Source organism: Nanorana parkeri, unplaced genomic scaffold, assembly GCF_000935625.1.
Source record: "Nanorana parkeri isolate BGI_ZX_2015 unplaced genomic scaffold, ASM93562v1 scaffold4, whole genome shotgun sequence".
In the NCBI taxonomy this organism is placed as follows: domain Eukaryota; kingdom Metazoa; phylum Chordata; class Amphibia; order Anura; family Dicroglossidae; genus Nanorana; species Nanorana parkeri.
The window spans coordinates 2227524-2247244 of NW_017306272.1; the positions used below are offsets into that span (position 1 = coordinate 2227524).

A 19721-nucleotide genomic window follows, 5' to 3' on the forward strand; every position below is an offset into this window, starting at 1 on the left:
CGTCTGTCAGTCTGTGCAGACGTTCATTGCTCTGGATTATAATTAGGAGTTTTGCCTTCCTCCATTGCTGTTTCCAGTATGTTTTGAAGCTGATCAGAATGTTATGAAACATAAAACCGTGTGTGTGTGTGTGGGGGCTGGGCATCTATTTGTCATGTGTGTGAGGTTTGTAGGAGGACTGAGATGTATAAACAGCCATGGACCCACATTATAAGCATGTTTTTATTTTTGCCATAGGACAGGATTGTCATCTGCTGTGATGTCTTCAGGGCAAAATAAAACATGACCTATATGCTGCAGTCTGTCCCCAGTGTTAACACTGCACACTTTGTTTGTTTTCTGAGTCCTTGCTGTCACATAGGCTTTAAAGTGGACCTTTACACTCAAAAAATGAAATCCTACCAATACATCCCTCTATATGTATGATGATTAATAATAACATAGACATGTCGGGTGTAAAATGCTGTGATTTTGAAATACTTACACTTGCAGAGCATTCACTTCCTGCTTTGAAAGGGCAAAATGACTTCAGTTTGCCAAAGCAATGCACACTGGGATTGCCTTGTCATCAGCAGAGCATTGCTGGGAAATCTCATCTCTAATCTCAGGGAAAGGCATTTTCCTCCCCTGAGATGATGTGCATGGTCACATGTCTAGTCACATGTGCCAGAAATCTAGGAAGTGAAAGGAGAGCTAGTAATCTGCCCTTAGACATGGTCACTGTCAATAGACTGGGGAAGAAAAGACAAACAAGGTATGAAAAGAATACAAAGCCTGCAATTATCTAGAAGTATGTGTTTGTAGATTGTCATTACTAAACATCTCTAAAGGTGTTTTGTTGTTCTTTTAAAGATATGGGTGAAGGATTGCTTTAATGGTAGAATCAACAGGTTAAAAAAAACAACTCTCTGGGGGTAGGAGAAACACCCCTTGCAGTGGGGCTGTCCCTGCACTGCAAGGGTTAAGTACCTATTTAGGTCTAGGGGTATTGGGTAAAGTAGTTTTACTTACCTAATCCCCGCTCTCCTGGCCATTGGTTTTCTCCTCATCCTTCTTATATTCCGGCTTGTGGACTGTTCATTGGCTTCCTCGGATATAATGCAGAACTATGGGCCCTGCATTGTACTTCATGATGTTAGTGGGCTGTCCAAATGCCAGAGCAGAGAGAAGATGCTGCAGGTGTCGGTCGTGGAGCAGGGTTCTGTTAAGTACAAATTCTTTACCCTGTATTCACACCTGTGTGTTCGGTGAACACACGTCATGTTTTTGTGCTGCATTTGCCACGCGTCCCCATTGAGTTGACATTTGTGCGTGTTTTAATGTGTGCAAATGTGGAGCAAGAACACCTGTCTTCCTGGCCACATTCGGCCATTAGAAATTAATGGCAATGCAAGTGCATTTTGCCGTGTTTCTGTCACTGTGTGCCAAAGCACACGTTTGGTGCATGTCCACGGAACGTGCAGGTGTCTAGGTAGGTCTAGGGGACCTGTGTCCCCTAGACCTAATTAAGCACCTTAAACTCACAGTGCAGTGGCAGCCTCCCTGTAAGGGGATTACTTTTCTTGGAACTCGGCTTTAGATCTGTTATTTTTCAACTTCCTTTAACTCTGAACTTAAAGTGCTATTAAACCCTCAGTTTTTCTTGCATATATCTACTGTTAACGAGCAGTAGATATATACGGTATGCAAAAAATTTTTTTTAAAAAAACCTGCTTTAGAAGCTTTTTAAACTTGTGTCTTCCCCGCGCGCTCCCGTCCGAAAATCTGAAAATTCTCGGGCGGCTGCAAAGCATCTTGGGGCGGGCGCATGTTCCGATTTTAGGCTGGGAGACGAGCAGAGACGCAAGTTAAGTCTATGGACGCGTGCACCCTTCTGCAGACACCGTGGGACTGGAAGTGCCAGCAAGGACAGAGGAGTCGGCGCTGGATCGGAGACCTGCCGCAGCGCTGGAGAGAAGGCTGAAAACTAGAAGAAAGAATCGTGATGCTGTCCTGGAAGACTAATGGAAATAGAGTTACCGGTAAGTCCTAACTCTGAATATTTTTGACTTTAATGTCACTTTAACTCATCTCCACTGACCTCTTTACCCAGCCAACTTGATTGGTCCTGGCAGGGGTGAAGTAACTTCCGTGCATGTGGCTAGGAGTTCATTCATCCCGGTAGAGAGGCGTGCGGAGAATGAAAAGAAGGCTGCAAATAGGCAGGTACATTTGTTTTATTGCATGTCGCTTCTGCAGTAAAGAACCTGCCTGCTCGCTTTTTTTGTTTTAACTGACCAAACAATCCAGCAGAAGTGGCAGATAGAGGGTTGAGACAAACCATTTGCCACTGTCAGGGCTGCTTACAATGGACAGCTTTTTATAAGTTTAGTTCTGCCTAATATCAGGGGCAAAAGATACATTGAGCCAGCTCTTCCTTACTTTGAAATCGGCACAGTGTGCACTCTTAGGGCTTGTTCACATATTTACAATTCATATAATCTTACAGTGTCAGGTTTTCTCACACGGTGACATGGGGATAATTTTATCATTGAAGTGCTAAATTTTGTTTTCCAGAATATATTTTGGATGCGTTCTGGTCATTTTAGGTTTACGTTGTATTTGTGATTTTATAAAGCTGTGAATTCCTATTTGCTAGTGTACATCGGTTCTAAAAGAAGCGTTTTGTTATGTCAGTGTCAGGTGACGCCTTTCAGCAGGCTGCCTGTTTCTGGCAGGTCTGCGGAGTCATTCTCATTTACATAGCATTTTAGTAATTGCCGTCACAGTGTATATAACTGTGTGTGTGTAAATATAGTGGAGGATTATGCTTGGCCTGCTTCGCAGCCTCTTGGTGACAAGTGAGGCAATCTCACTTTTCTAGGGCAAAATAAAAAGGGACAGAATTGGACGATGCCTTTTTTTTTTTTTTTTTTAGTGGTGCATTAAAAAATAATCACACCGCCTCTGTGTATTATAAACAGTTTAGTTTTGTTTGCATTGGTATACATGCATGTCATTGTTTGCCACTGGCCTTATTTACCTCTTGCCCAAGAGTATTGTTTGCAAAAATAAAAGATTTAATGAATGCGGCATTAAGTTTTCTCTGAATATGTGACCAATGTAATCCAACTTCTTTTTTTTTTTTTGTCTCCTCGGAGTATCTTTCCTCTTCAGGTTCCTACCTATTTTGTTAGCAGGCGGCCTAACAGGTGCATTTCCACTCTAGCACAACAGAACTACAGAGTTCAGTCTCGTAGATGTGTGCATGATTTATGTGCCAATACCTCACCTCCCTTTTGAGACCTGCTGGACTGCTTTCACCTCCATTATTTACAAATGTGATCCGTGCACATTGCATTGGTTTATATTTAGCTTCTCTGCTATATAGCCAGCAGTTCCTCTCTCTAGTGGTAGCTGCTTCTCAAGAAGTATGAAGTCTGATGCAGAGTATATGCACGTTTCTTCTGTGGCTGTTCTGGTAACCATCTGTCAGAACATTGTTTCATATCCATAGGTAAAACACAACTGCCTTTTCAGGCTCTACTAGGCAGATGCCCACAAATTCAGATTGTGAAATGGGATATTCATTGTTACTTATTTTTTTGTAGCCGCAGGTATCATAAGTTGCATAGTAATTGTTCCATGTGCAATCCATTTTTTATATTATTAATCGGCTGCTCATTGCAGAGTTAGAATGTCACTTAGTGAAAGTAAATGTCCCTCCCCTTAAAAATGGATTGGTTGACTTTCTTTGGCAGAAGACTGTGTAAATCTCTTCTGCCATAAAACGTCTCTCCGTCTCTACCGGTCAGCAAATTGTTTTTACATTTGTTTATTTTTTCTGTATGCTTTTTTTTCCTGAGTTCTTCTTTTAAAGTACGCTTTGAGGATATCAATTTGGGAGCAGCCATGGCGTGTATTAAAAGAACAGCCTTCTGAGCATGCAGGACAGGAATTCTGATTTTGAGACTTCTCCTGCAGCATGTTTGTTCCAGGTTAGCGGCTCCCTAGGTAGCGTAGTCAGGGTCAAGGTTAACAATGTCAGTCATTTAAGCAATGATGCTTCCCATTTTTTGTCCTTGCAGGTTTACTATAAGGGCCCGTTCACACATGGTGTGGTGAGCTGTGCTGTGCCGCACCTGATCAATGCAGGTCACCACTTGGACACATGGAAAACAATTATTTTCTATGTGTCCCATTCACACCACAACATGGGTGTGACGGTGGGGGGGCTGCGCTGTGTTAAAGTGCAAACATCCTGCCATACCTGAATCTAGAGTACACACTGATCACTACACATGTACAATAGTTAAAAAAAAAAAATGTAAACAGTATCGGCTCCAGCAGTGTACGATACAACGCACCCTACCGGAGCTGTCACAGTGCTTTAGCCTGTTCACAGAAACACAGCATTTTAGTGGACAGGTTAGTATGAACAGGCCCTAAAGGATACATGCACATTAAATGCTTATCCTTTATTACACGCTTCTGCGGCCCGCTTAAGGGTAGCAGAGAGAAGTACTCTGTACTGGGATAACTTAACATTCCTTTCTCTTCTTCCTGTTGTCTCATTTTTTTGGTGGCTGAAAGCAGCTGCTACAGGAAAAAAGCAATGTAAACTCACTGCTGCCAGGCTGGAGGCCCGATGCCGGAAACTTCTGGTTTTCAGGAGCAAAGGCCCCTTTTTGGAACTGGCTTATTTGAGCAGGTTGCCTGGACAGTTTGATTGTTAAAAGCTGAACATGTGCAGAACAGTTTTGCTGGAATGGTAAGTAAAGAGTAAAGGAAGGAATTAAATACTTTTCTTGGAGAAAGTGCTACCTCTGGCTTCATTTAGTCTTGGATGGCCAGTCTGAAAAAGACAATTGGGTTGATTTACTATAGGATTAGCAGCTCTTCATTTAATTGAGAACTATGGGGTTAGGGCTTTTCTCCATAGTTCTCCAAAGGGTAACGGTAGGACACAAACTAGCGTCCTCATGTTACCCAAAGCTCAGTATACCGCGAGCTACAGCTACAATTATGTCTAGATCCGCCCAGCTGCGTGAGTGACAGCTGGCTCTGCCTATCTAGAGGCAGAGCCAGCTGTACCCGCCCCCTCTGTTCCGCCAGTCAGCGCTGGAGGATCGGACAGGGAGGGGAGAATCCAGTCACTCCCCTGTCAGGCTCTCTGTAGTGACAGGATTGAGAAGTGAGCGAGGGTTAACTGCTTGTTTGTGTCTTGGTGCTAAAATAAAAGTTATATTCACCTAAACCGCTTAACCGGTTCTCTGTTTCTCTGGTCTGAAGTGTTTCTCCTTCACTGCACATATGGAATGCTCCTCAGTCTCCTCACATCTATACACTTGCATTGGACATGATGACAGAAGAATTCTTAGACTGCTGCAGTGGAGGCACATGGAGACTTTAGGGACTAGTTTAAGAGCAAGCCAGCTCAACTTATCGGGTGATTACATTTTTAAAACATTTTTTTTGCACAAACCAGCAGTTAACCCTTGCATTGCGGGTGTAGCCCCACTGCAAGGGTTAATAAGTTTCCCCCGGAGTTCATCTTTAAAGTGTAATAAGGCAAACCTGTGGTCATTGTGAATACCCAATTATGTTTGAGGGAAATTAAAGTGTATGTATATTCCAAAGTTTTTTGTTTTCTTTTTAGAGAAGTATGTCCAAACATTTACAGTTTTCACCAGAACAAGAGGTGAGGGGACAGCTCACTTTGTAGAGATCTCCTGTTGCATCTCCAGGACAGGAAGTGAAGAGAACAGATGGCAAAAAAAAGTTTTTTGTTTTTTTTTGCATCCAAAGCTAAAATCGGTTTTAGCTATAAACGTTACATATGAATTTTGTTAGCACATTATCTGATCATGCTATCATGATTTGGTATTTCAACTGTGCATTGCCCCCACCTTATTCATGAAGATTAAAGTGATACTATACTTGGGAGTTAAATCTTAAACGTACCCTATTACCAAAAATGTCTCTTATTTGTGTATCACTCGGCTGTAGATCCTCAAATCATCTCTGAATTGGTGCTGACACTGTCCTTCCTTCTGGAGAGTGGCTACTTTTGGTCTCCATGGTCCCTGTGTGTGTTGTAAAGTAGTCACTGCTCCAAACTCGCTCCTGTGATAGACTACAATCTCAGTACAAATTAGTAAACTGAACCTGAGATTGTAGTCCATCACAGGAGCGAGCTTGGAGTGGCAGGAGGAAGGACAGTGTCGGCATGAATTCAGAGATGATTTGAGGATGTACAGCTGAGTGATACACAAATAAGAGACATTTGTGTTAATCGTTAAATTACTTGAATATATTAAGATTTAACTCCTGAGTTTAGTGTCACATTAACAAAGTCAACATTCACTTTAAGTGAACAACCACCTACTCCTTTAGTAAATCAAATATGTTTAAATGGACGGGCTTTTGGTAATGTGGGCAGAATTGCCATGAGAAATGTGTATTATTGCAGCCTTTTTTGTTACATATTCATCCAGAACATGTAACGGTTAACTAGTCATGCTTCAGCATAGGTGCACTACAATTCCCATCCATCTCCTAGACTGCTTGCTTCTGAATAATGTATATTTCCTGATCCACAATCCTGTTTAGGGCATTATTGTGAGCCCTGGTTTGTTATTATAGAGGTTTTTCTTCAGGACAATTATCTGTGGGGTTTAAAAAAAAACAACAATTTTTTATTACAACTTAGCACAGGATTGCTGAGAAGCCTTGAGGCCCCAGGGCTGTTTTATTCTTGCCTTCACTATTTTATTGTTTAATCATTGAAAGAATGACATTACAATTAGCTGAGCAAATATTTACACACCTTTTAGGTTTTTCTACTTTGTTATACAAGATAGTTATGTTATTCTTATATATCTGTTGTCCATTCCAAACATTATGATATATCCTTCCACATTTCTTCTGTTGTAGTACAGGTGAATGAAATGAGCTTGCTAGTTTTTCTAAACACCTTTTTAATTTAGCTCTTTGTTGGTATCACTCATCCTCATAGTTTGAACCAACATGTGACAATGAAACTGTCACATGTCGACTCAATAGATCGGGAAGTGAGCGAGCAACTGGCATTGCCTCTAGATAGGCAGAGCCCGCTGTCACTCACGCAGCTTGGTGGATTTAACTGTATTGTTTGATCCGTCCCGGCTGAGTCGGTCTCCGCATACCGCGAGCTGTAGCTCACGATATACTGAGCTTTGGGTCACGGGAGGACACTAGTATATGTCCTCCTGTGACCCTTAAGAGAACTATGGGGAAAAACACTTACCCCATAGTTCTCTTTTAAAGAGAAACATTGCTCAATTCCCTCCATCCACTATAGATAAAATAATCTCCTCTGATGGTTATTGTATCCTGACAGCTGGCATCTGTGGCTATCGGAATACGTGAACAGTGGCTGCAGAGGCTGAAGTCACTGTTTGGCTGCCAATTTTCCACACAGCTCCTTTCACAAAATTTTCCAAGCTGGTTGGTGACAACAGGGACACACGTAGATTGCTTTTCAGCAGAAAACGAACAAAATTATATCCATGTATAGCCATCTATCATCCATTTGATCCCAGCACTGGGAGGGTAATAAAAGCTGGGACTGGGTTCCAAGGGGCATTGTGGAGACCCGTGCTGCAGATTGAAGGATAATATGCGTATAGATAGTTTGTACCTACATGTCAGCACTATTACTACCTTTTGGCACTGTTTTTTAGTCTAGGAGAGGTTCATTTTAATGGCACATGTATGAATCAGTTCTTCTACCTGTGGTGATGGGTGACATATTGCAGACTTGCTTATGCATTAGAGTAGATGTTAACCCAATTGGTTAAATTTCATGTAATCTTAACACATTAATGTAATTTCATATGTCATCAATTATTTCATAATCTGCAGCTTTCATTAAAATACCTACTAATCCTGCTCTAAAGGTTCTCATTCATGCACTTTATAAGGGAGCCAATGCTCTGTCCTTGTTTTACCAGTTGCTCACCTGCGTTGTCACCTGTCACATACTTCCAGTGCAAACTATAAGCAACTGTGCTGAGGCTAATTGTGCAAATTCCCGTATTGTCGCCACAGGAAGCTTGCCCTGAGCAATCACTTTTAGCTCCTATTGGAGTGCATGCATGTATAGAGGAATGCAGGAAGTGAAGGCAAAAAAAGCTGGAGGGCTTCAGCAGCACTGAGATAGAAATTGTTTGATATCTGGTGCTTTAGCAAACCAAATGTCTTCCAGTTAGATTTTCATGACCACTTTTAGTGGTATAACTTGTATTGTATGTACATAGCCCAGCAGGAAAGGGGTGAGACTGTCCCAGTGATTCAGATACATGTAATGTTTTCTTCAAAGTTGTATTTGATCTTGGAAGTTTGTAGTTTCACTGCTGAAATGAATGAGGTCATAGCATGTTTCATGTATCTGCAGTAGCCTTATGTTTTCAGAGTCTGCTGAGCCCCTTGTTGAGAGTAGAGCCTGTGTGTGCTTTTGGCTGCTTCAGACCTGTACATTCTGTATGAACAAATGCAGTGGTACACCTATCGGCGGGTTATCTTATCAGGGTGATATCCACAAATGGCCTCCTTGAAAAATGTAGGTATTTCAAACATTGATTTAACATTCCTGACAAAGGTTATAACTATAATAAACCACTTTCAGGCTTGCTGTACGTGTTTTGATAAATCTCACGGAAGAAATAATATGGCTTTACCTTTTTGCATGCAGTTGACCTTTTTCTTGCATTTTGGAAGTAAAATAGACATGGCGCATTAGTCCAATGCAATGCTGGGGTGAGGGTCAGACCTTTTTTAGGAGTACCTCTAGTGGGGCCATAATTGGTGTTTTCTGAAACAATTGTTATCAGACTTTGTAAATTGTTGACCTTGTTGAAAAGGAGGAAGGAAGCTTTTAACTGTGTGTGAGCCACTTGAGTTCCTTTTTATTGAGTCTTTTTAAGTGTGGTCGGACCCAGTGCTTTAGGATGATGACGAGTAAATGTCTCTTGATCATCCTAATTTGAAAACAAAAAAAGTGTTTTTTTTCATAGAAGATAAATGTGATCTTTTTTATTTTTTGCATTGGAGCCAGTAAAGCATTGAAAGCATGATCAGACGATCGTGGGTGCAGTGGTCTGGCTCCTGCAGATTCTCCTTTCCATTGCGGTTTCGTACTGAGGTATGGACATTCGGTAACCTGGACGGGAGGAAGAATGAATGGACTACAAGTGTGGTGATATCACAAGTCCCTCTGCAACAGTGGGACTTGTCAAAAGTTCTGTAAGTGGATCTTGTTTTTTAATATGCACCGTTGTGGGCAATCTTTTTGATTTTATATAACAATAATAGTCAAAAATATATAATAAAACAATTGTTCTTGTGATTCACAATATATTGAAATAGTTACATAAGGGTTTTATGTAACTATTTGTTATGATACATTCATAATTTGGCCCATCAGCTTCTTGTCTCATTTGCTGTTTGTACCATAAACAATTTGTTATACCTGTAATTCAGTGGGCGTGTCTATTATTTGTGGGTTCCATAGTTGTGTAAACACCATAGATTTTTCTTCTCAATTTTCTACTCTTTGCTTAAAAACATTTTAAAAATGTAAGGTATTTTATGGCCTGGTTCAGTACACTGAGCGTACTGTCACAGCTGATTCAGTGTGACAAAAAGCTTCACCAAAAAAAATCCCATTCATTCTTAGGGCCCCTGTTCACACCTGTCGCTGGAAAAAGTACATGAGCGTCTTTTTGGCAGACTACAGCTCGTTTTGTCCCCATAGTCAATAGGAAATGCTTGGAAACATGCATTGCAATTGTTTTTGCACACATTTTGCCCATTTACATTAATGTCACAATCGCTCATAAAAACGCGCAACTTAATGCATGCACATTTTATGCACGTGACAATGCTGTCACTTATGTGTGAATCAAGTCTTAGGGCTCATTCACACCACATCCAGATTACCACCAGACTAGACGGTTTCCGATCCCAATGTATCCCTATGCTATTTCTGGCCTCTGTTCCCACCACTGCAGTCCGTTCCAGACCAGAAAAATACTGCATGTCTCATTTTGTCTGGTCTGAAATGCATCAAAAACGCATGGAACACACCTGTAATACTATTTTAAGCTATAAAAAAGAAAAAAAATCCAAACGCAATGAAATCGCAGGAAAAACAAGGCAAAAAAACGCAATGCATTATGTTCCAGATCTGGTCCGGAAAATGGTTAGATACTGAGCATGGGCTTGAGATATATTTATAGCCAAATTTTAAAAAACACTGTGTTTGAATTGTAGGAAAAGTTTAGAAAGTTGTCACTTCTTTTTTTTTTTTGCCATCTTTGTTCCACTGGTGAGATTTACCCCCTTTTTCCCATCACCCCTTTACATTACAAAGTGATGGAGCAGTGGAACAGAAGGCGAAGGGAAAATCGTTTTGACAACTGTCTAAAAGGGGATTTGCTCATATTTGGATAATTTTTCCTCTGACTTCCTGTTCTGCCAATCTCTAGGACAGGAAGTAAAGGAAATCTCCCAAATGAGACACAAAACCTATACTTTCCTCTTTTTGTTATAGATTGAATGTTTTGGATTGTTGGTGTCATGTTTTTATAGAGGTTTTGAACCCATTGCTGTGACTGTATTGTGCAGACCAGTGGGTGCATACCTTTTCATGTCACAGAACTTTGCACCTTCATACATAAAACCACCATGAATACTTTGCATTTTTGTAATTTTAAAGTACACACCGTGCTTATTCAACACTCCCTTTTTTTGTTAGTACAGAAAATAGAAAAGCAGATAACAGAAATATTCCCCAATGGTGTTTTTGTTGCATATACCAACAAATACATACTGGTAATATAAACTTGGTGTTTTGCTAGCCTGCAGAAGCCAGTTCAAGCTCTTGGAGTGCTTGAAAATAGAATATAACCTGAAGAATCCTAGAAACGATAATTGGATCTTTTTTAAAGGGGTGGGGGGAAAGAGCAGGGCCTTCAATCTAAATACCTATTGTCCACTAAGCTTCATCCTGTGGGTACAAGAACCCCACAATTCGAATGAGGGTGGGGGGAAGGGAATGTGAACATGTTTCATGTTACACCTGAAATGTGGTTAAAAAAAGTGACTGAAGTGAGGCAAAAATCCAACATTTTGACACACACACACACACACACACACACACACACACACTGCTGCGGGTCTCCGATCCAGCGCTGACTCCTCTGTCCTCCTCTTCTATGCTGTCCCAGTGCTGCTGCGGGTCTCCGATCCAGTGCTGACTCCTCTGTCCTCCTTCTATGCTGTCCCACGGAGTCTGTGCGGGTGCACGCTGCTCCATAGACTTACCTTGTGTCTCTCCTTGTCTCCCGACCGAACATCTGAACTGGGCATGCTCCCGCCCCAAGATCTTTTGCGGCCGCCCAAGAAAATTTTCAGATGTTCGGATGGGAGCGCGCGCCGGAGACACAGGTAAGTATTAACCCTTTGCACATTTTTTAAAATGTATAGTTTTGCAAATATCTACTCCTTGCTAGCAGTATATATATGAAAAAGCATGCAAGGGTTTAATAACCCTTTTAAATTTCATAAATGGAACACAGATGCCGGAGAAAGCTGACAGGAGTTATAAACCTTTCCTGTTCTATTCAAAACAAACAAAAAAATGTCTTTAGATACTTTTAATTGGAGTTCATACATTTTTTTTTTTTTGTATTTACTTTCATTTGTGTTATTTATCTATTCATTTTCTGTACTAACCAACAAGCATCAATAAAAAAAAATATATAATCTACGGAATGAAAAAAGGCAAACTAGGCAATGGTGTGCTGGAAACAAGATCATCCTATCCTTTTTTTTTTTTTTTTCTACTGTAATCTTGTGGGAAACGGCTATAAACAATACACATTTTATAGTTTAGGCCTGCTCTCAGAAACATTATCCCCATACCCATAAAACTCCAGGCCTGAGGCATTCCAGGTAAGAACTAGTACAACTTTAAAAATTGGTTTGACTCTTCAGATAAGGAATCTCTCATGCACACCGCTAAAATGGCAAAACCTATTCTGGTATTCATGATGTTGGGGCACAATTGCCTCGATGTTCATGAATCGCATGTACTTGGAAACTTGCAACTATGTACATAAATGTTAAAGAACAACTTGACTAAGCAATATTTGCTTTTATTTACTGACCGTCTATAGTCACCCTAATGCAGTTTAAAGAGGAAATCCAGATAAAAGTAATACTAAAGGCAAAATGAGTAACGCTAGCTATGCCCTTTTAGATTTATTTTTTTCTCCTCAGCCCACAAGATGAACAAGAGAAAATCACTGGATTTCGAAGTCTATTCTAAACAGCGTAGTTGGAGAAATCTTTAGTGGTGGCAATTGTATTCAGATACCTGCAGCACCCCCAGCTGCCTGAATACCCAAACAATGACTGCATATATTTGTTTTGTGTTGAGCCATGTGGTGCCGACAGATCCACCCATGGCTTGAATTTCTAGAGTTTCAGCTTCATTCCTTTAAATAGGAAGATGGAGTGGAGTTTTGTGAATTCACCATCATTTGGAGTCTACCCCTTCCCTGATGTGCTGCACATCATAAACAATTTGTATGCACAGCACCATCTTTTGTCAGCTGATGAATTTCGATTCTAGTTTTTTTAGTGGATGATTGAACAGGGTGAGTACTAACCACACTTTACAATTTTGCAGCAGCAGGTGGGACTGTTCCTCCACTCTCCAGCTCTGAAATATGGGTGGGTGCTCCTGCTCCGCCACCATATACAACACAATACCAGCAGTAGCTGTCCTATACAGAAAATTATGAGAAATCCAAAGTATTTGTCAAAGTGACAGGAGGTGAGGGAAAGCTTCCTGTAGGGAAACATGTTCTGGTGACACCTGGTTAAGAGGAAATATGAAACCAGGCAACAAGATAATTGTTTTGGGTATTAATGTGCAGTTTATCCCTCATAACACTTTTATTTAAAGAATCCCTAAAAAAAAAAAAAGGGCTATCTCGCTCTCCTTACCCAACATACATTAAAGTCAAACCCCCCCCCATGTTAATGTCAGCACTTACCTTAAATTATGTTTCTTTATCCGATCTTCCTCTTCTTTCCTGATTTCATCTGTGTCCCTCCAGCGATGCGGCGGCTCTCCGTTCCAGCGCTGACTCCTCTCTGCTTGCGGGCACTTCTGATCCAGCGGTGTCTGCATGCGGGTGCACGCGTCCATAGACTAACCTTGCGTCTCTGCTCGTCTCCCAGCTGAAAATCCGAACTGTGCATTTGCCCGCCCCAAGATGCTTTGCGGCCGCCCGAGCAGTTGCGGATTCTCGGGCGGGAGCGCACGGCAAAAAGAGTGTAAGTTTAAACCGTTGTGGAAGCGTGTTTTTAAAAAAAAACTTTTTGCATATATCTACTGCTTGCTAGCAGTAGATATAGGCAAAAAACTGAGGGTTTGGAACCCCTTTAAATACTGACAATGGCATATGATCTCCCGGAAGACGTGCGAGCTGGATGGCTCTTTATTGCAGAAGAGACTTGCTATGCAACAAACTGCAATGCACGGTGTGTTCAGACACCTTTCTATCAGAACCAACAATAACTTTTTCACCAATTTTTTTTTTTTTTTTTTTTTTTTTTTTTTTGAGCTACTGTACCTCTTCTATTGGATCAGACTACACAGGGGAACCTTCGCACCCCCTTGCTCATGTCCCTTTCGCCAGTTCACTGGTTTTCCTTTCTTTGGCCACTTTTGGTAGGTCCTGACCACTGCAAACTGGGAACATCCCACAAGAGCTGCAGTTTGGGAGTTGCTCTGACTGCGACATCTAGCCATCACAATTTTGGCTCTTCTTTTTTTTTTCACACATTAACTTCAGGGACGAAATGTTCACTTACTGCCTAATATATCCCACCCACCTCCAGGTCCCACCCCCTCCCTTTTAGATTGTAAGCCCTCAGGGGCAGGGCCCTCCTTACCATCTTGTCTTGAATTGTGATTGTAATGTCTGCCCTATATTGTAAAGCGCTGCGCAAATTGTTGGCGCTATATAAATCCTGTATAATAATAATTGTAACAAGATAATCAATGTTATTCACTTCACCTCTCAGTGGTCATAATGTTATGGCTGATCATTGTATACCCTTGTACACAGTTCTGTCTAGTAGAACATGTGGGCTGTCTATTGAGGCTTGGCATGTTAGAGATAACAGTAGGGATTAAAAAGACGAGGATTCTTGGTGAAAAGTATTCATTCTTTACATTTGTCTTTTACTATTAAATGTTCATGATAGTAAAGGAAATGCTTTGCGACCTGAAAGCCCATGTAAAATGTAGGCTCCTGTTTACTAGGTTACATTTTAATAGAATTTTTGGGAAACAAAAAAAAAAAATATATGTATGTAAAGCCTATAATATTTGCTCCCTTTGAATCTTGGCCAAGCCTGCCATTATTTAATCAGTTAGTCAAGAGATTTGTGTTTGGTGTTTTGGACTATTGTGGCAAGAAGTTTCTTGTGAGTACACCTAGCATGAGCTTCTTTCGAAATGAAGTATGTTGTGCTGCTTATTGTTACAAATGAAATATTAAAAGCAAAAGCCATTGTACAGGTAATTACGCTTTGTGCTGCAGAACCTCTCGGTTGGAAGAGTGACTTCCTCTCATAGACGACTTGGCTCAAGTGCTTTGCTCGTCTTTTGGGAATAATGTCTTGCGTTGAAGATCTTCATTTCCGTTGTATATGGATAGTGGTCTTGTTGGCCTTTTTGTGAACTTTGCTTCCTTTTTAAGATCTGGAGGAAGATTTCGCCTTTAAAATAGCTTTTCTTTTTCTTTTTTTTTTTCCATTTCCCCACAAATTAACATTTTAATGTTTGAATGAAGTATATTTGTATAACTCTTCATCAATACACATGTATGTGTGTTCATTAATATGGGCCTTGATTTTAATGAAGCACTTCCACTTTTGCAGTCAAATTTGAGAGAACCCCAATATGTTCCCATTCACACAGCTTACCTAAAAATATTTTTATAAAACATTTCTTACCTTTTAGTGAAGGCCTTTGTGCAGAATACAGGCTACTTTGAGCACTTTGAAAGCTACATTGGAGGGGCAGGTTCTTCCTTCAACATGCAATGCTTCTAAAAATGTAAGAAGCCATTCTTTATTTTGTTTTTATGATCTGCAATGTGAATGAGGACATGTGACAACTATAAAATAGGTGGTAGCCCAGTCAGTATGGTTGTAAGAGTGGAAATACACTTAACCCCCCCTCCCCCAAATAGATATATATTCCCCCTCAATATCTGAATGGGGTGTGGGCTGTCCAAATTTTGTCATTCCTAAGGACTGATGGACTACAATTTCACTTTTTTTTTTTTTTTTATTAATTTGTAGCCCATCACAGGAGTGATCTTGGAGCAGAGTCTACTTTACAATACACACAGGGACCATGGGGAACAAAAGTAGCCCCCCCCCCACAGAAGGGTGAGCAGCATGAACTCAGAGATGATTTAAGGATCTACAGCTGAGTTATACACATATAAGATACATTTTTGTCAATAGGTTTAGTGTCACTTTAAAGGCACACAGGATAGTAATTCATGTATGTAGGGAGGTCAAATATCAGTCCAGTTTTCTTAATAGGGTACTTGAATGCATTTTAAGGTTTAACTTTTAAGTGTAGTGTCACTTTAATGTGTGATTAGGAAAATAGTCTATATTACTGTAAAATTCTTGGGGTACATTAAGGGGACACTGGTCCGTGCCCTGTTTTTATGCTCCACTCCTACTGTTGCTGCTTAACTTGGGCATTATGGAAGTGCCAGTATGCAGCATATAACCCCATGTACCTGAATTACTCAACTGTGTCCTTTTTTAATGTACAACAAGAAAAGGATTTGACAGTAGCTCAAAAATCCTATTTTAAACACAAGATTGATTCACGAGTGCGAAAACACGCGCACCGAATGCAAACATATGTGTGTCCCATGTGAAAGCGGCCTAAAGGGGACAATCCTAGTAACTGTAACAGTGTTTATAGTAATTTTTTTTTTTTATAATTACTGTGTTCCAAAAATAACAGATTTTATACATGCTTTTGGACACTGTTTTGGCAGTCATCCAGGTTCTGTCTGTTTTCTGTAATACAATAGGAAGCCCCAGTGTCAGCAGAGCAGTAAAATCACAACTTCCTATTGGACAATCTTAGTCTTATCTGCACATTAAATGATGAAGACCTCTGCTTGGTATCAATACTTTATAGTTACATTCTCAGTAAGTAGCGCAGTTTTTCTAGCTGCTGTGATCTCGGAAATGGCATAGTCTGTCATTTTACTTCTGACTTTTTATATTACCATGCATTAGTATATGTGTGCATAATAACTTAAAGAAACTATATAGCAGTGGTTCTCAACCTGTGGGTCGCGACCCAAAAGTGGGTCGCAACCCACAACTGAAGTGGTCCCCACGTGCCTTGTGCTGCTCTAGGTAAAAAAGTGGGTCGCAACCTACAGCTGAGGGGGGTCCCCACGTGCCTTGTGCTGCTCTAGGTAAGAGGCTCCTCAGCCTCCTCCTAGCGTGGCGGTGTCAGATCTCCTAGATGGCGCAGCAGCGGCCGGGGAGGATCAGAGAGAGGGGAGCAGGCAGGAGTGAGGGGAGGTAAGTGCTTGGGCACCACAGAGCCCGCACTGGACACCACCAGAGAGTCCCACTAGCCACCTGAGAGCCCGCATAGCCACCTGAGAGCCCACACAGATAATAGTATTGGTGCATCCCTAAATTTTACAGTTGGGGGTCACCACAACTTGGCAAATGTTACCAGGGGTCCTGGCCCTAGAAAGGTTGAGAACCACTGCTATATAGTATATGGCAGGGCTGGGCAAATCCCAGGAGCCAGGCAGCCAATGCTCCTTTAACATTTACAGCTGGTACTTTTTAGAGGTTTTCTCAAGTTCTCAAGTTGTTATCAATGATGCTGGCTCCTAAAAGCTGTCCACCCCTCATATGGAATTATGTACATCATGCTGTCCACAATAAGGCTGGCTTCACACCTAGGCGACAGCGGTTTTGGGCATTTCTATGCACGTTTTTTGATGCACCTTTTTGTTTGGATTTTTTCACATTTTTACATGCGGTTTATAAACATGAATCAAGTTCTGTGTTTTTGTGAGCAGATTCCAGCTCATTGATAATGGGCCGACACTTGCAAAAACACAGTAAGCGCACATTTTCTATGGAGTCTGTAATATGCCAAAAAAAATTGCGACAAAACGCGAACAGGGCCATAGAAGTAAATGGCATTTTATTTTGGACATATTTTTGTGAGCTTTTTCTAGGGCAGAAAAAGTGATGCAAAATTCTCAGTGTGAACCGGGCCTTAACGACTCGCTGAAGACACCACATATCTGTATTGTGGCGTGAATAGGGTGCATAGAAAACAGTTGCTTTCTGTGTGCTTTTGCTGTGACTGATATTGATCCAGTGCAGAAAAACACCAGTCACTACAACTGGTGTGAGTGAGCCTCTACTCCTACTCTGGTGCATTGACAGCATAGCCAGTGCCCTCTACAAAAAAAAAGCAAAGACCAGAAATACTGCACTCTAGGCCCCTGTTGGTCTAAAACAGGGGTAAGCAAGCTCAGATCCTCTAGATTTGATTAAATTGAAAATCCCACCATCATGGGTTTGCCTTTGGCAGTCATGCCCCGTGGCTGTCAGTCTTGAAATACCTAATGCAGTGGTTCTCAACCTTTCTAGGGCCGGGACCCCTTGGTAACATGACTGACACTGCTGCGCTAGGAGAGGGCTGAGGAGGACTCTCACCTAGCACAGCAGAAACACACACCGACCCACAGGTTGAGAACCACTGTTGTAACAGCTAAAATGGCAAACCATATAACACAAGCCGAGGGTGTCAGCTTTTATTATTAATAATAATAATGATGATAATCACTTGATGGGGACCTGATGGAGAACTGCAGGTCCCCCTCTGCTGATTGACAGCAGCAGTGGGTGGGTGCAATAGCTAGTTTGCTATTGCAAAGTGAAATAGCCAATAGGAATGTAGCTATGCATTCCAATGCCGATTTTAATTTTTTTTTCTGACTTACGGCGGCCCGGGGCTCCGATGTCAGAAATAAAAAAAAATTAAACTATCTCAGCGAAAGTGTTTTCTCTCCCGGGCGGCCGGGAGCCGCTATCTAATAGCGGGAGACTCCCGGCGACCCCTGGCAAATTGTCATTTGACCCCCGAAGGGGTCCCGACCCACAGGTTGAGAACCGCTGACCTAATGTGATATGTAGTTGCACCAGTGCTGGAGCAAAGAAAATAGAGGGAAAAAAGACCTGAAAAGTTTTTTTTTTTGTTTGTTTTTTTTTGGTAGAATCTCTGTGCTGCTGGTATGCCCAATAGATAGAAAATTCTTCTTAAGGTGCCCATACACTTTGTCTAAGGAGCATGCTAGAAAACCAGCCGAAAATCGTACGATTTTCGGCTGGTTTGAATGATGCTCGGGAGACAAATGCCAAACGGGCCGGTGTGCGGACACGCACACTGCCCGTTCAGCATTGCGGTCATCAGAAGCCCGCCCCTCGGGAGCGGGCTTGCGATGATCGCAACTACGATCTGCCTATCCAAGATGGGCAGATCGTACGTTTTTTAAATTACTTTACAACCATCGCAAGACTAAGTGTATGGCCACCTTAAGGCCCCTTTTCAGACAGGTGGTTCAATCAGATCTGCCTGTCAAGTTTTTCAGGTGGACCTGATTGGGCATTCAATCTTAAGTCTATGGGCAGCTGGAGCTAAATGGACCAGTGTCTGTTTACATCCGGTCGCCCCAAGCTCTGGCCAATTTCGGAACAAGAAACGGTACAGTGTTCCATTTCGCCGAACCCGACCGTGCCAGATGTGGGGTAATCTGATCTAAACAGACAAAAGACCGTATACCTCCGATTCTCGTAGACCGACATGGGGTCTGGTCATTTCAGTTTTCTTCTCCATTGCAAGATGGTGGAAAAAATGTGAAGGACACGGATTTTACAGCGGTGACGTCCGATTCATCCTGATCAGACAGTGTAAAAGGGGCTTTAAGGGTATTGGCCTCTCTTACAAGAGACAATTATTGAGTCAAATTCATGCTGGACTAACATGGAAGATGAGAAATATATGCTTAATAAATAAGCAAATGTAAAATAAAAGCAATACTGCATGCTTCCCTTGTATTTAAATTTGTTTTTATTGTATAGTACCTTATTTCACACTTATCTCTTTATCCTTTAATTTATTTTATTCTACGTACAGTTTTCTTCTACTTCTAATGTTATTGTTGAAGAGTATAGACAGATTTTCCTGTATGCGTGGCTACTTTTCTGTGGCTTCTGTGAACTGCATTATCTGCCTTTTTAATATAATTGTATTCAGTTGCCATGGATTAGAATGAAATGTTTTCTCATTTTACCATCTGACTATAATGTAGTGTGTTTCTCATACATTTGAAATAAAGTTTTATAAATAAAGAACCGTATCTTCATTGTTTAGTTTGAACCTCACAAATGGCTTGGAAATTGGTTTAGTTTTGAAATGGCGTTGGCCAACATTTTTCTTGTGCATGATGTCCTGACGTTTGAAAACTTCTTGTTATGCACAGTGATGTTTCATGTTATATCTATGACCCCCCCCCCCCCCCTTCCCTTCGTCTATGAACACT

General features: G+C 41.3%; 1 protein-coding gene across 2 annotated transcripts in view; it reads left to right on the forward strand.

The window, feature by feature from the left end:
• The window catches only part of ANKRD28 (ankyrin repeat domain 28), a 118614-nt gene that overhangs the window by 554 nt on the left and 98339 nt on the right, over positions 1 to 19721 (forward strand). The window lies entirely within an intron of this gene.